Source organism: Bubalus bubalis, chromosome 20 (assembly GCF_019923935.1).
Source record: "Bubalus bubalis isolate 160015118507 breed Murrah chromosome 20, NDDB_SH_1, whole genome shotgun sequence".
Lineage (NCBI taxonomy): Eukaryota > Metazoa > Chordata > Mammalia > Artiodactyla > Bovidae > Bubalus > Bubalus bubalis.
In genome coordinates this window covers 50,519,233-50,527,705 of record NC_059176.1, presented here as the reverse complement: position 1 = coordinate 50,527,705, position 8,473 = coordinate 50,519,233, and positions in this window count along the sequence as shown.

Below are 8,473 nucleotides of genomic sequence, written 5' to 3'. Positions count from 1 at the left end.
AGCTTGAAGAAGCCAGAGCAGTCATCGGCCCTTTCCCCGATGACCTGGGTCCCCATGGCTCAAGACAGGGATAGGTAGACAGTTATTCATGAGCAGGGTGTTAAGGGGCTAAAGATTTGGTCCATAAATAAAAAGAGGGGGGATGTGGGGCTGTATACCAAGGCCACAGGTGTGGAGCCCTGTACCAAGGTCACAGGATAAAAATCTCTGGAACTGACCAAGCCCCATAGCAACTGTTGCCATGAGCTTCTGTATCTAAACTGGCTAGTTCTCTGACCCCATACTAAGAAAAATACCCAGAGTATTACCTACCCCATAGCAACCTAACCAACCACCTAATGCCACCATTTCAGTAGAAATTTTCTCTGTTTTGATGCTATAAAAATTGGCTACTAGCCTGTTTGAAAGGGTTTAGCTCTCCCTTGTATTGGCCCACTGTTCTAACAGAGTTTCTCACTCTAATAAACTTTGTTCTTCTTTCATTCTGCCTCATGTCTGAAAAATCTTTTCCAATCTGCACATGGAGCCATGACAATTACTTTAAATCTAAATGAATTAAATGTACCAAATCAAAAGACATAGACTGGCTGGGCAGATGAAAACTTGTGCATGTATGCACTTCTACTTACCACATCACACTACTTATCCCCAAAATTATATGTAATTATTTTTATATTGTTAGGTTAATCACATTTCCATTATGGCTGGCAATTGTAATCTTCTTTGTTTTTTGCTTGGCTATTGATTGTGAAAACTGATAAACTTCTTTTACTATTATCATTATGTAACTATTATTCACTTAATACCGTTGTATCATAATTGGTCAACAGAAAATAGTAGAATTCTATGTCACTAAAAGCACCACTTAGTAGAAAAATCTGTATCACTTTTAAAAATCCAGATGCATGTCAAAATTATCTGGGAATTTTTTGAAAACTACAAATGCCGACATATTGCTTTTTTCTCCAAAGCTCTAAATGTGTTTCTAATGACCAGCCATGTTTAAAAACAATCGGACTATATGATGACCTTGTACTTTTATCTAGTGTGTTTCACTTTTTCTATTTCCTGTGCGGTACTCTCATTTCAATTAGTTTATGTTTTCCAATTTCTCCAACACTTTGTTGTTGTTGTTCTTTCTCAAACCTTTATTGAGAGTAGTGGAAAAGCTTTTGTATACAGATATATATCTGTGTGTGTGTGTGTGTGTGTGTGTATATATATATATATATATAGTATGTATAATGTGATAACTATTTTTTTAAATGTATGAACTTTTTCCTAGCTAAAAAATTATTTTGATTCCACTTGTTTTACTTCATATGAATAGAATGCTAGATTTGTAACTTATATTCACTCAAAACTTCAACAAAATTCCATGTATTTTGGCATCTAGTATTACTGCTAAAAGTCTAAAAGTTTATTATCTTAGTGGTTTTTCTAAAAATTGAACGAGGCTTGAAACTTCTAATCCAACTCTGAGAATATGGAGAAATACTATGCTGTAAAAAAATAAAAAACAAAACAGGAAATAAACAAATGATATAGTATTATTAACTAAAGGACAAATTTTATTCAAATTTCACAAAATTTTATGTTAGTGTCCATTATTTGTTTTCATACCTTATTCAAGATTACACATTGTATTTAGTTGCATTGAACAGCTTCAGGTGAATGCAACAGATTCTGGTAAATTCTTTTTTCATTTTTATTCTGTTACAAATATTTGCTAATTTGCCTTGCTATTAGCAAGGCAATAACAAGTTACACCCATCATTTAAAAGTAGACATTTAATTTCCAAATACCTGGGTTTTAAAAAATACCTTTGATATTAATTTCTCATTTTGAGAATAATTTCTCATTAAATGCTTTCTTCTCTGCAATCACCCTCTGCGTTTTTTTCAGTTTTCTCACTTTACTGAGGTCTTCAATGGCTAAGTCAAATATCTCTCTTGGTAAATGTCACATTGCACTTGAAAATATGTGGGGGTATATTAAAATCTTTTGATATTGATTTCTAACGTAATTCGACAGTAATAAGAGAACAGGCTCCATATGATTTCAATATCTTTAGACCACGGAATTTTTGCACCTTGTTTTATGTCCCTGGATATGTTCTGGTGTCTCCTAGTTTATAGTCTATGAGAACCCAAATAGAATTTGTATCCTACTTTTATGTGAAAATTGTATAAATCTTAATTATGTTGAATTGATTCATGGTGCTTTCAGGTCTACTAAGAATCCTCCTGCCAGTGCAGGAGACACAGGAGATGCTGGTTTGATCCCTGAGTTGGGGTGATCCCCTGAAGGAGGGCATGGCAATCCACTCTGGTATTCTTGCCTGGAGAATCCCATGGACAGAGGAGCCTGGTGGGCTACAGTCCATGGGGTCGCAAACAGTAAGATACGACTAAAGCGACTTAGCCTGCACACATGCATACCCTTCTACTTTTCTGGATAGTCATTCTATTAATTTTTGAAAGTTTGATATTGAAACTCCAACTAAAAATCTTAATTTATCTACTTAAAGAAATAAGTGTAATATATAGTTGCTGCTGCTGCTAAGTAGCTTCAGTCGTGTCCAACTTTGTGTGATCCCATAGATGGCAGCCCCCTTCTCCAGTAATATATAGTGGAACTACATAAATTTTGTTCTGTATTTTCCTAGTGTCATACAAATGTATTCTCATACTTTCATAATTTAAAAAATAAGAAAAGGAAAAACAAAAACAAAGGATTACTGTACCAAAAAGTTTACAAAAACCAGCCACCTTCTCCTCTTCTTTTAGTATTGATAAAAGAAGCCTGAGTTCTAACTCAGGTAAGATGGTTCTTTGGAACACTACCACTATCTTCTTGGTCTTCTGACTTTCCCAATAAAGTCATTATTCTTTGCCCCAAAACCTCATCTCAGTTTATTGGCCTCTCATGCAGGGAGCAGTAAGAGCCTGGATTCGGTAGGAGTGGTGGTGTAGAAAAAAACTGAATGGTAAGAATATAGGAAGGAAGATCCATGGGAAGTCTGTGATGGTCAAGACAATGAATAGTGATGACTAGCTGGTCAAAGGACATGGTGAGGCAGATTCAAGAGTCAGTCAGTAGGTGCGATGTCAAGTTATCACCAGTCACCACAATCACTTTAGGTCAATTTTTTATCTCTTAAAAGGACCTCCCAATTCCTACATAGTTACTTTTGTTTTATCCCTTATATTCCTCTCCCCATTTAAAATTAACAATCAATTACTAATCCACAGAAATAAACACTTAGGACTGACTTTGACATCATTTAAGGCAATTCTCTCATTAAAGACAAAATAGAGGTCACATTATCCAAACCCAAAGAGTTGTTCCCCTGATCTCTAATCCACTTTTCATGCCATTGCACAAGGACTTTTGTTTTCCACTCCTTATTTTTACTTACATAAATTCTCAAACAGAGATATACGTTCCTTCCATCATTGCTTTCATAATTTGTATTCTTTCTCCAGGGAGTAGGTAGGGTTAGAAGGATGTTAAAAGAGGAACACAGAATCCATCGACAAGCAGCAATGACATTACTTACCCACTGAGCCCCTCCCTAGGGTCACTGGGCTGTAGAACTCTCTCCTGAGTTGTTAGGTTCTACACTATAATCCTGCCTGCTTCCGGCCCAATGGGTATGCCTCCCCTTGGAAAGCTCACACTTCCGTCTGTTTGGGTATGGCATTAAATGGAATGTCATTCCAGTGACACAAAGCCACCTTTGTGGCTTTCCATCAATATTTCCCATTAAGAACAGCCAAGTGAGTGTCTGATGGACTGTGTCTGATGGAAACTTCAATGGTTTAACAGTTCCAAACCCTGTCATACACGTCTAATGAGGGAACATACAGATTTTCAGCTTGTCACAGAATGTGATGCCCATGGTATAATAGCTTTCCGTATTTCAATGTTTACCTTTAAAAGCTCATCTTCTACTTCCATATCACTGACAGCTGTTGTTAAATTTCTAAGTAAAATAAAAAGATAGTAAGATACAGATTGACATGTAGCATGCTATTTTTTATGTAATAAAAAAGAGAACTAAAATTGAATACATCTGTTTATGCTTGATTTGCGTCAAGAAGCAAGGGAAGGACAAGGCTACGCTGCTGATGCAGTGGATAAGGATCCGCCTGTCATTGCAGGGGACATGGGTTCAAATTCTGGTCTGGGAAGATTCCACATGCCTCGGAGAAACTACGCCTGGTGCGCCACAACTCCTGAGCCCAAGCTCTAGGGTCCGTGAGCCCCAGTGAATGAGCCCCTGTGCTGCCACCATTGAAACCTGTGCCCCTAGAGCCCATGCTCGGCAACAGGAAGAGCCACCGCAATGAGAAGCCAGTGCCCTGCGACGAAGAGCGGCCCGTTCTCCGCGACTAGAGAAAGCTGGAGCACAGCAAAAAAAAGACGCAGTCCAGCCAAAAATAAATAAATAAATACTTAAACAGAGTGAAAAAGAAGAAACAAGGGAAGGGCTCCTGTGAATCCAGTGGAGCAGTCACCTGGTCCTGGAGGGGCGAGGAGCTGAGGGCAGAGTGGATGGAGACTCAGGTAGAAGTGACGTCTCTCAGGGTGTGGCTTTTTAGAGCATTTTGGTTTCAAACTTTGAAAATATATTACTTTTTTAAGAAAATAAATTTTAATTTTCAAAAACATACAAAGTAAAGAAGAAGGGGTCAGGGGAGGGATAGGTGACCAGATGGTCTCCATGCTCCCTGCAGCCCTGATGGACAGGCTGGGGGAGGAGCTGAGAGATGCCCCCACAGGCCTGTCTCCAAAGGCAGAGGGAATGGAGGTGGCTTGGGTTCTGGGGTCTGGGGAGAGGGATCTGTGGCCCCCAAGCCCACAGCTGTGTGGTCAGGGCCTCCCCCAGCCCTTTAGCACACAAAGTTGATAGAGAAGATCCCCGGTGCCCAAGCCTCAGGCCCTTTCCTTGCTCTCAGCCTGGCCTGGGCTCCCTCTCCTGGGGGCTTGTGGTCAGAGGCTCCATCCTGAGCTGGTCAGCCAGAGCCTCCTCCATGCAGCATGACTCTAGCTGACGCATTCCCCTACCCACAAGACTGTGTCCTGAGCCACATCCAGAACAGCACTGGGAGCCCAGATGTTCCCATTCTTTGGCTCTAGACCAGCTTAGAAAAATTACAGACCCAGCCTTCCTCAGTCCTCCTCTAAGTGGAGAGAGAATGGACTCTGCTCTAGAGTGGCCACAGGTACCCATCCTGGGGGCCAGGCATCGACTGCCAGTCCATGTGATCCTTGTCTGAGTGGCTGTCTCCTGTGGAAAAATCTCTGTAGGATGGCTGATGGGCCCAGGAGATTAAGGCAAAGCTCGAATCAGTCCCTCCCTAGTATCTGCACCCTCTCTGTCATGTTCTGCTGGCTTGTCAACAGGAAGAGGTCTGGTTGAGAAGGGGGCACTGCAGCCAGAGCAGGACAGACAGGAGCCAGGAGATGATTCCTGGACTCACGAGAAGAGGGAAGGGGCTCAGTGTTTACTGATATTCTATTACCTGCTGAGCTTCACAGGGAGACAGACCTGTATTCAAATCTGGGCTCTGACAGAGAGTAACTGTGTGACCTTGAGCAAATGACATAATGTTCACTCTGAGCCTCAGTCTCATCATCTATAACAGGAGGATAATAATAATAATAGCCCTGAAGATGAATGAAATGGAGGTAATGTCACCTAGTGAGTCTGTTGGTGCTGAAAAAAATATTGGCCACTCTGTCCCTTTGGGTCTAAGGTACAAAGCAAATCCAAGCAGATTTTAAGGTCCTGAACCCACATGACTGGGTTCAAATCCAGCTCTGCCACCTAAACCTGTACGATCTTGACCAGCTAACATCTCTGTGCCTGTGAAAATGGGGACACTGAGTGCACAGTGCAGGGCCTCTGGGAGGAACACAAGAATCCACAGCAGAGCTCGGCCTGCAGTGAGCACAACACATACGACCTCTTGTAACTGTTGTGTCCACAGCAGCCCCGCTGCAGCCCAAGTCCTCAGGGCCCCTTTCTCAGCCGACAGAACCTGTGAGCTGTCACCTGAGGTCTCTTCTGGAGCCAGGCTGGGCTGGTGCGGTTTGCCCAGTTGGTCTTTTCTGGGTCTGCTTCTGACCAGGGATGCAGAAGTGGTGGGGGTGGGGGAGCTTAGTTCAAGCCCATCCCCTCACCCCCCACTCCAACCAGTATCTGTTTCCATAAATCCCTCCAGTGCTTTGCCTGGAAGGAGGGTGAGCTTCCTCAGGGAACAAAGTTCCCCCAAACCACCCATCTGGGCCACCAAGCTGCTCATAGGGTGAGGGGGTCCCTCAGATCTCTTCCCCTCCCTACATTGGCCCTGACCAGCCTTAAAGCCAATGACACCCTCTCAGCACTACTGCCAAGGGAAGTCACTCCCCTGGCTCCGTTTGCAGCCCCTGCCCCTCGTGCTCCCAGGTGTCCACTGCTGTCTGCAGCACGCCATCCCTCAGGGCACCCAGTGACCGCAGTGATCCATGTCCATGCTGAGCCGGGGCCAGCTGCCCATCAGCCCAGATGACTGCCCCTGGTTACACTCTTGTTACTAGTCTGGGATCACTCCTTAGGCAAATCCCTTTTTAAAAAAAAAAAAAAAGAGCTTGAGATTATTTCTGGTGGTGTGGGGAGAAGGAAGACTTCCAGAATATTCTGTTTCTGGATCCTGGCAGACTCTAGCAGGGGTCCCAAATCCCTCCATTGCTCTTCTCACTTCCACGGGAATCTGGCACCCCATCTTTCTCCTCCCTCTCCTCCACAAACTTAATTTAAGCTTTGTTCTTGGTGTCAACCAGAAGTTGCTCAAATAATGCACAAAAGGACACTGCTCTGAGTCATTAAGCAAATAAGGCAGGGAAGCCCACAGTCCATTAGTAGGAAGCCCTTATTTTGTCTTGAAATAAGCATGATATGTTACGGGTATATTATTAAAAATGTGCACGTGCATGTTCAGTCATGTCCAACTCTTTGTGACCCCATGGAGTGTAGCCCGCCAGGCTCCTCTGTCCAAGGGATTTTCCAGGCAAGAACGCTCGAGTGGGTGGCCATTTCCTTCTCCAGGGGATCTTCCAACCCAGGGATAAAACCTGTATCTCCTGCATCTTCTGCATTGGCAGGCAGATTCTTTACCACTGAGCCATCTCGAAAATGCCAGTTCTTTTTTTTTTTTTTTTAATATAACATGAGGACAGGGAAGCCTGGCATGCTGCAGTCCATGGAGTAGCAAAGAACTGGACACAACTGAGCGATTGAACAACAACAACAACAACATGAGCTTACCGCCTCAGGCTCCAGGCTGGATCTCCTGGCCAGGATATATTCCATTTCTTCAGCCTTTAGTGGAAATGTTTGAGAATTCCTGGATTTGGTGCTATCTCATTTAATCCTCCTAACAGCACCACGGCCTCGTGTGATGGACATCTCCAGGGAGGGGAGCCACTGAGAACCTAAACTCCCCACTATATTTGAGGATGTCCCCATTGTGTATTTGTGACAGACTGGGCTTCACCCTAATAAGAAACTTAAAAGGTCAGATAAATATTGGACCTGCCCCACAAGTGGGGCCTGGACACACACGTAGGGAGCAGGTAACAAGCAGACACAGGTCAGATTAGAATTCCTTCTGCGGGGCCTGAAGCAGCATCTAGTGTGTGCTTCCAAAGGCCGTGGTGCCTGGACCAGCTGACCTTGACTGTGCCCTGGCTGCCCAGCTCACTTCCTTCCTGTTCTGAGCCTGGTCCCTCCATAATAATTCTCCAAGCTACCCAGCATCCTTCTAGCACAGTTGTTCTCTGCTAAAGTTGCCAGGGAGATTCTCCACAGGGTGCAATCATGTCTAAAAGCAGGTGCTATTATCTCCATTTTCTGGTTGAGGAAACTGAGGCTTAGAGTGGCATAGACTGAGCACAGGACTACTGTGTGCCAGGCTGTGCTCTGGTCTCAGATCAGGGTTGGGGGACTTGAGACGTGTAAGGGGAAAGTCCCTGAGATGACAAAGAGGGACTGGGAGAAGCTCTCAGTGGCTGGAGAGAGAGACGATGAGGCTGGAGAGGTAGAAAGGGGTCTGAGCTCGCAGGGCTTTGGAGGTGATGTTTTGGAGTCTCTGTTTCATCCGAAGAGAAGCTTCCAAAGGTATCTTAGTTTGAGTTTAGTCCAAAACAGGCTTTGAGGGAAAGAATGGAAACAGGAATCAGTTAGAAGCTTATGGCAGGTGTCTAGCTGAGACAGATGGATGGATCTGGACCAGGTAGCCCTACAGAAGAGGAAGAGTGGGTGGATTCATGAGTGTTTTGTGAAAAGTGTCTGTGAAGGTGGTGCCATTGAGACAGGAAAGATGAGGAAGGATCAGCGTGTGTGTGCGGGGGTGGTCCGGAGGTTCAGGAGAAGTGATTGGACATGGTGAGTGTGAGGAGTCCTGAGACATCCAGAGGGAGAGA